The 9429-nt window shown below is 36.3% G+C and overlaps 1 long non-coding RNA gene across 1 annotated transcript; it reads right to left on the reverse strand.

Annotated features, from left to right (window-relative positions):
• Positions 1 to 1172: 1172 nt before the first annotated feature.
• LOC132615606 (uncharacterized) lies at positions 1173 to 7684 on the reverse strand. Its single transcript, XR_009572759.1, has 2 exons — positions 7119 to 7684; positions 1173 to 1639 (listed from the first exon to the last, which is right to left on the reverse strand). It is a non-coding gene; the product is annotated as an uncharacterized LOC132615606 (long non-coding RNA).
• Between the last annotated feature and the right edge of the window lie 1745 nt (positions 7685 to 9429).

Raw genomic sequence — 9429 nt, forward strand, 5'->3', positions numbered from 1 at the left:
TGGCCATAATATCAACTAAACTCTCGCTTAGTATAAGGGAGGTTTTGCCAATTAACTAAGGATGTAGTCCCTCAGTATCTGGTCGTTGCTATAGGATGTGTCAGGAAATATGTTATGTAGCTTCATTTATTGAAATAATATCTTTTGTGATCTAAAATTTTTAAGAGGCCACCATATCCATTCTGCTTTCAGACTTTCAGTTCATGATCAGGCATTTACTCAAGTCAAAAAGAAATTTAAAGCAAAAAGATACTATGTCAATAAAGAAGGGAAATAGGTATTTGCATTTCATCTTTATAGCTTTGTGCATTGATCTTTCCCGTAACTTCTCATATTTTTATCTTTCCTGTAACTTCTCATATTCGCCAGATCTCAAACCAAACATATCAAATCTTCTTCTTCCTCTTAGAAGTATACTTCTAAATATCATAAAAACAAAACTGGGAACATAACTTCTAATCCCTGAATGATTAAATATAGATATAGAAGGAAAAAAATAACTTCTTATTACCAATTTGCTTAAGGTAGCTTTTTAGTTTATGTTACGAATGATGAGGTTCTTCTTACCTTTCATCAAAAAAAAAAATGTGAGTTCCTTTAACATCTTAAATAAGACAGGCAACACAGTTCGATATTTTCAATTCTTTTGGTTTATCGGACTCCATAAATTCACACCATATTATACCAAAAACTCATCCTTTCACCATGTGGCTGGGAGGAAATAGGGGATGAAAAAATAGTCATTACGATAGAGTCGGTGCGCGCGGAGTCCGGAAAAGGGCCAGACCACAAGGTTCCATGGTACGCTCATAAATAGAAAACCCACAAGTCTGTATATCTTTATGTTATTGCAGGAATCTCCAGGACACATTTTCTTTAGCATAATATGACTGACTAACTTAAGCTTGTTTTAACTATAAACTTTCAAACCATTGTTTAATGTTTTAAACAACCTTCGTATGTTTCGCAAGTATAGTCAGTTAATGAATCTGCAAAAAAGTTATTACTACGAGGGCCAAAAATTAAAGACCAGTACAAACGCATAAGTGACAATGACCCCGTAAGTTCAGCAGATGGCTGGGGCCCTTTGGATGGATGAACCATTTGGACTCAGTTAGCTTTGGCACTTCATTAGAAGATGTATATTTAGATCTAAGAGAGTCTCAGCAACATCAATATTCAAAAGCCATCAGAACCATAATCATGGATAATTTTCTTCTTGTTCTTTTGGGTAAGAGAACTTCATTTCAAATGAGCTACAGTCTCTTGGTCAATTGACAGACAACGAAGTCGTACATGCACAAAGCACAACCTAGTAAAACACGAAACACTAAACTTGGTTTATCCGCTACTAGGAACAACTGTGAAATACAAGGGAAAGAACAACTAAGAACTGGACTGTCCAAGAAAACATAATAATCAGTGAATCCGAACTCAAATCATCTCACATGTGCAACATCATTTAGCTTCAAGTGCTAAAACTCAGTCCTGCGAGAAAGAGAGGGGTGTGCGCGCGCTATTGTTAATAGCTACTCCATTTCATGATTTTCATCAAACTTAAATGAATAGAAATAAAAGATTATTGCTTCTCCGCATCTTTCTGCTTGATTCCATCTATGCTGTCTACAGGGGGTAGAGTCTGCAATTTCAACAATAGATCAAATGTTACAAGATAAGAAAAGAGTCTGAAACCAATAGGAAAAGGAGCTACTAGGAGGAAGTAAAGAGAGAAATTATGAGCTTCTACAAAAGAGGGTCAATCGAGTAAATACAAGATAAATCATTCCTAGAAGATCACAAGTAACTGATACCAAGATATTTCACATAATAACCTCAACCCGGCTTACACCAAAATGTTATGTGCCTGTCAAAGCCTTACAACAATAAACAGTCTTAAAAAGAATTTCAACTAACAAGATATACTTAGGATTTTTTATTTTTTTTTGAAACTCGTAGCACTGGGATATTGTTTTTAGCCATCATATCGACTAAACTCTTGCCCAATATAAGGGAGGCTTTCGCCAATTATCCATGAACTAGTCCCTTAGTCTTTGGTCGTTGCTAGAGTTTCAGCTTCATTTATTGAAATGAATCTTTTGTGAATTTAACATCCAGAAGAGGCCACCTTATTTTTTCTGCTTTCAGTAAAGTGACTAGCCATTTAACCAAGTCTCAATACATCTAGTAATATATTTTTCTCTACTTTTGTTTAAACGAAAACTCACAATCCAAATAGCAGTTAAAAAGAAATTTAAAACAAAATAATACAAGGTCAATAAAGAAGGGAAATAACTACCGTGTATATCTCATGTTTATGAATTTCTGCATTCATTCTCCGTGTAACTTATCTTCTCATATTTGCCAGACGGACCCCAACCCAATACCCAATTCAAATCTTCTCCTCCTCTTAGAAGGATACTCATAAACATCAGAAATACAAAAATAGCAATATAATGCACGCTAATCCTTGGATGACTAAATATAGATATAGAAGTACGAAATAACCTTTTGTTACTATTTGCCTACGGTAACCTTTTGGCTTTTAGTCCGTTACAAACGATGAATTCTTCTAAACATTTGTATAGGACAGGCAACAGAGTAAGATATTTTCACTTCTTTTAGATTTTTGGACTCAATACCTAAAGACTCATCCTTTCACCACATTGTTGGGACGAAATAGGGGATGAAGAAATGAGTCGTTATGATAAATTTTCTTTCATAAGTCCGTGTATGATTAAAATGTAACAGTTATAGGCTGTAAAAGCTTAAGGTTTTGTCAAGTATCTTTATGTTCTTGAAGGAATCTTCAGAACACATTTTAAGCTTGTTTCAACTTAAAATTTGCAAACCATTTTTTAATGTATTGAACAACCTCCTCCTGTTTCAAAAGTCTAATCACATAATGGATCTGTTTTAAGAATCAAATTATGTTAGCAAACATGATATCCGTTAAGTACTTCTAGTGTCTGATTATGAACTTTAAAAGAATAGTCAGATATGATGGAGAACCCTGCTAATGGGCATTTTTAAGATCAATGCATATTTACAACACAAGACACCATATTTTATGTCTAAGCTCCCATGATTGTAATTGGAATATTTGACTAGTTATCGATAAAAACATAAGTTTAAAGATGACTGTTCAGATGCTAATGCCTACATACTTGAAAATCTACATGGTTCTTTTGATCTTTTTTTGTTTTTTTTGTGGGCCGTAAAACTCTAGGAAATAAGTAAGTTCTTACAAAGAGTAAGATCAACTCACATTGTTCCAAATATCATTTTGGAAAAGACACAAAGTTATCTCATACAATCATGTAAACTGCATTATCATTAAGATATGCTCTCATTCTGGTTCTGCAATTCGCGACAAAAGATAGAATAAGTGATATTTCAAGTTGTAGTAATGTCACCGAAACAAGCATACCACTTGTATAAGCGGATATTTTTCTTGTAACTCATCACCTAGATTCAATAAGGTTAGATATCTTTATAGTGCAGACTAAAGTGTCAATATCAATTTTTCATCCTTAAATCCCAAGCTAGTGACATTCCAATGTAGAAAAAACCTTTTTTCCTCAGACATCATATACCCAAAAAATTACTCAACTTTTTGTTGCCTTACGAAAGAGGTCAAGTTGTGTGCATTTAGAGATGAAACACTATTATTAGTAGTTAAAATTTCTCAATTGGGACTATTCATTAGATAGCCACTGTCATGAATCCAAGTGGTGACACGGAGGACAATATGGCAGACACGGCGGATAAGAATATCCATCTAAAAGATGAGCTGATTTTATTGTAAAGACAGGGTAACCAAAACGTGAAGGGAAGCGTGTGTTGTGTGCAGGGTGTGAAGGATGTGGAGTTTGTTATAAACAGCTATGAGTGTGCATAACAGATTCAGGGTATTGTTGCATTAAGTTTCTACCTACTCATCTTATCTCTGTAATTCTCCTCATCCCCTTTCTTCTTCTCAGTGATTTCTTACTGTTCTATTGCTATCTTCCATTCCAATTATTGTAACTTTGTTCATTGAACTAATGTATCCAATCCGTTCTATTTAAGAGAGTTTTGTTATCCAGCTGATTCATTGGTGCTTTCATCCAGAGGTCTTTAGTGGAGGCTCTCAACAGTATATCAGTTAAGGTTCAGGATTCATATTCCAAGGATATTGCTGATACTCAATGTATGTCATGGGAGGTGGTTGGCAAAAAGGTGCTGACAACCCCTCACCATTGAGATCCAACAATGGAGGTAGACCGCCATCGCCAATGGAAAGAAGTGACGACCATATGCCCGCGACGCCAATTCTCCGTCAAAAACTAGCGCCTGTGGAACTGGGAAGATTCCGTGATGAGAACCCTGAAAGCATGGATATCCCAAGTCGAGCGCTATTTCGAATTCTACGAAATTGCAGAAACCCACAAGTTATCTCTCGCTTAGTTCTACTTCGATGGAGAAGCTGTAGAATGGTATCGGTGGGCGGTGGCTGTTTTTGAACAAACAGCTGGGGAACACTTTGATGAGAAGGTGAACATCCGTTATCAGCCAAAGGGGCTCAAGTCTGCTGAAGGCCAATTGGCGAAGTTCCAGGTAACCACTGTCCCGGAGCTACAGAGCAGATATGAAGTCATCACCAACAAAACGAATAATAAATCCGATGCACTTATAGTAAGACACTTTATTTCTGGACTGAGAGAGGATATTAGAAACTTAGTTCTCGGTCATGGATCACTACGTCCAAAGAAGCATTTAAGTTGGCAAATATCCATGAGCGCTGGATCCAGGCAGAAAAGGGTCCGGTCTGACCCGTTTTTGCTAATAAAGGGGCTCCCCTTTACCGGACCCCAAGTCAATCCCCATTTCAAAATCCCTCCGCCTCGTTCACCGCTACCACAGACTCACCTCAAGCACCAAATCGACCACCCCTTAAACAACTCACTCATGCTGAGATCCAAAGCCAGCGTGAGAGCGGGTTATGTTACTATAGTGAGGAGAACTACACTGCCGATCATAAATGTAAGTTCCCGCCTCAACTACTTTTTCTCATTGTGGCTCTGATATTGACCCTGCCTTGCCAGAGCCATTTGTCTCCGACGACCTCTTAGCAGAAGATTTGCAGTATCTGGAAGTCCAAGAGCAATCTGCTATCCGTATTATGCTTTGGCGGGAGGAATTTCATCTTCTACACTTCGGTTTCTCAGTCATGTGAATGGCTCTCCAGTCCAAATCTTGGTGGATAGAGGTACTGACCATAACTTTGTCCAGAGTAGGGTGGCTAAGTTTCTTCAGCTGTCTATTGATTCCATTTCGAGTTTTCCAGTTATGGTGGACATCGTTCAAGGTATCAGATGCGAAGGGATTGAACACTAAATTGCTCTCACCATTCCTGGGTGTAGTCTTATCATTGACCTGTATGTTCTCCCTACGCATGGCGGACCTGTGATCCTAGGGGCTTCATGGCTCTCTACGTTGGGAAAGACAGTGACTGACTATGCAGATCGCCTACTTGAGTTCAATTTGCAACGGACGACCATAAGTTGGAAAGGGGACATTCCAACTATAACCAGTCCAATTGCATAGCTTTCGGCAAAATTCAGCTACTGATGTTATGTCTTCATATTATTGCCTACAGATAGTTCAAGCAGATCCGACTCCTACTGAGCCGTGATCTAGACTTGCTTGCTATCCTAGAAGATTTGCCAATGTGTTTCAAAAGCCACAGGGTTACCTCCATCCAGGCCACAGGATCATGCAATTCATTATAACCCAGGAGCAGAACCGGTCAATGTCGAGCCTTATCAATACCTCCACTTCCAGAAACAAGTCATGGAGCAGCTGGTCGCTGACATCATGGCTAGCACGAGCCCATTCTCCTCTCCAGTGTTACTAGTCCAGAAGAAGGATGGTACTTAAAGGTTCTGTGTTGACTATAGGGCTCTCAATGCCATCACTGTGAGGCAAATTTTCAATTCCAACCATCGATGAGTTATTCAAAAAATTATATGGAGCCATCTATTTTTCAACGCTTGATTTACCATCTGGATACCATAAGATCAGGGCTAGGCCAGCAGATGTCGCAAAAATAGCATTTTGCATATATGACAGGTATTAATGCCCTGCCGACGTTCCAGGGTACAACGAACGAGGTATTCAAGCCATACCTCCTGCGCTTTGTGTTAGTCGTATTCGACGATATCCTGATGTATAGCCTAACTCAGTAGGATCGCCTTGTTCACTTGCGATATGTACTTGGGTTATTACTGTTCTATTGCTATTTTTATTCCAGTTATTGTAATTTCGTTCATTGAATCAATATATCCTATCTGTTCTATTTAACAGATAAATTTTATCCAGTTTGTTTCAGCCACAAATTCAAAGGGCATTATATCAGACAGGTAAAAGACATAGGAGAAAAGACACAAACTCCTCTCAATTGCTAGAAAGCATGCCTATTAGCACACCTAAATTTCATGTAAACTAGAATTTTTTTTATTGTAGACTGCACTGTCGATCTCATTTTTGCATCATTCAGTTAAATTCGAATCACAGTTCAGCATAGGGGAACTTGTGTACTCATACATAATGTACTGCATAAAAGTTCCATTTTATAACTAAGCATAGTTAAGAGATAGCACAAATGTCTTTAAACTGGCACCACCATTAGATAGCCGCAAATTTGAAGGGGCATTTTATCAAACATATAATCACGCTATCCGCCCTTGCTAGGTAAACACTTAGGGGTTGTTTGGTAGCTGGTTAGGAATAATTTATTCATGTATTAATCTTGCATAAGAAACACTGTATTTGGTAGCTAGTTATGAGGTGAGTAATTCATGTATAAAATTAGTACAGTGTTTGCTTTGCAATTTAAAAACCCGCATTAACTAATACATATATAAGTTATGAGGGAACCTATTATTATTTATACATGGCAAAAGGTGAAATAACAAATACATGAATAACTAACACCTACATAAAATAAATCCATGTATTATTAGTATCTGCATATCGCTAACCAGGTACCAAATGACCCCTTAAAATAAAACACCCAAATCTCATTCTGCTAATTAGGGGTTTCAAAATAAAAGTGAAAGTGGGATAAGGGGAGTTACCAAATCAGGTTTGACAAAATTGTGGACAAGGGAGGCACCAGCAAGCAGAGAAACAACCACAACCACAGTTGACCAACCCATTGATGGAGTTCCTGTTGGTTTCTTCCCTCCCCCAAATTTTCTATTCATTTTTTTGCTTTTATCTATCAAAGTATTCAAGTTAAAAAATTGAAGGTAGGAGAGAGATAAATATAGTGAGACCTAGGTTGTTAGAGTTATGCAGGAATTAGTAATATATAAATTAGTTATGAGGGAATTTATGCAGGGTTTAATTATTTATGTATTAGCTATTTCACATTTTGCTCTATATAAAATAATATATTTATTCTCTCGTAATTTATACATATATTAGTTAATGCGGGTTTCTAAATTACAAATCAAACACCGTACTAATTTTATATATGGATAACTCACATCATAACTAGCTACCAAACACTATATTACTTTAGCAGGATATTTAATACATGAATAACTTACTCCTAACAAGTTACCAAACAATCCCTTAGCATATATACAAAAGGTATTTACAATTATTGTACTACACAAAAGAGTTGTGTTAGTCAGGTATCAACTGTATCAAATGGGTGTCAACTCAGTTGTATTAGGTGGGTATGGGTTGTATTATGCAGTATCAGCTACATCAGCTAAAACCTATTAGCACAACGTTGATAGCTACGTGTCATAAATACAGTAGTTAGGTTTCGTAAATACAATCTAAATGTTTGCCATGTCACATAATTTTCCTTTAAAGTTTTGACATTGTGATTGAGAAAATTATTTACAGTAATAATTATGAAAAGTTACTACGTTAAGGAAATTGTTCTCTTTTAAAAATAAAATAAATTACTTTTTATCTTTCTAAAATGAGTAAATAAGAGACTTTTAAGAAAATTATACAGATTATCTATTAGATATTAGAGAAAAACAGATTTGGATTAAAATAGTTAACGTTTTATTGGTTTCTAAAGTAACACTTATTTTGGATCAAATTCATTTAGTTAAAACGGCTTTTGAAAGGGATGGGAGGATCAAAGCTCAGCTTTGCGAAGGCCTTTCGGAGATTGACCTTTCTTTCTCTTCTTCCCGGTCTGATAGATCGCTCATGTGTCGATTTCGTTATGGCTAGCAAAATCAGGATATTCTACTTCAAATTGATCTTTACCTAAGATTTGATTAAAGGTATTAGAGTACACATCCAATTTTATTCTTTTTATTTTGTCTAAAAAGCCAGCCTATTTTCTGCACCAATTCTTATTTATGAATGGAGACTGGACACAATTGCTTCAGCGGGGACTGAAATCGTGACTATATGTTCAAGCTAATGCTCTTTTGTGATAATTAGGCTGCTTTAAATACTGTGTGTAATTCAAAAAATTTATGAAATTTTTGATAATTAAGTTGCGTTAAATATTATGTATAATTCAATTTCTTTATGAACACAGTGAGCAGATTGAAATTAATTGTTATTTCATCCCCCACCAGATAAGGAGATGGGTCATTATGATTAAGGTACAATTTTTCTAGCACTGCAAATATGCAATTAATTGGCTGATATTCTCACCAAGTCATTGTTGGAGCTGTCCATCACGTTTTCTGCGCAAGTTGATTGTTTAAACGGGTCGCACTTTTGCCCCTGTTTTGTGATAGTCGCGGCATAAGTTTATATTTTCGTATTATAATATCCACAAATTATGTTCCGCATAATTTTTTCCCTCAAAAAACTTATGCCAAGTACTAAGGGACAAAAATTAAAGACTAGACCAGCCCATTAGAAGGTCGATTCGTGCAATTTCATTTCTAAATCACTTTGGGAAAAGGACACAATTGGCCGTTCGGCCTAAATTAAACCCACCCGCTGGCCCAAGTTTCCCCAAACCCAAAATGTAGCCATTAAACGGAGGCAAACTTACAAATATAATTACCTTATATGAGGTTCTTACTATACGTAGCTACCATTTGCCAAATTATAATTCGTAGCTAATGTATTTGACTTGGCCAAATACATAGAGAAGAAGATAGGAAAAATATGTAAGAAAAGTAATGTTGTTGGCTGGGTTCGAACCTGGGTGGGAAGAGGTAGAGCAACGCCCAATAACCACTTCATCCAGTCCAACTTGATTATATATATGACGAAAAACAGTTAAATACACTTAAATATAAGGAGAAGAAGCTAGAAAAAATATATAAGAAAAGTAATGTTGTTGGTTGGGTTCGAACCTGGGTTAAACCACTCCAACTTGATGTATTTTGATATAGCTACGAATGATAATTTAGAAAATCATTGTAGCTACTAAATATAAATAAATTAAAA

The sequence above is a fragment of the Lycium barbarum genome, chromosome 10 (genome assembly GCF_019175385.1).
Source record: "Lycium barbarum isolate Lr01 chromosome 10, ASM1917538v2, whole genome shotgun sequence".
Taxonomy (NCBI): Eukaryota; Viridiplantae; Streptophyta; class Magnoliopsida; order Solanales; family Solanaceae; genus Lycium; species Lycium barbarum.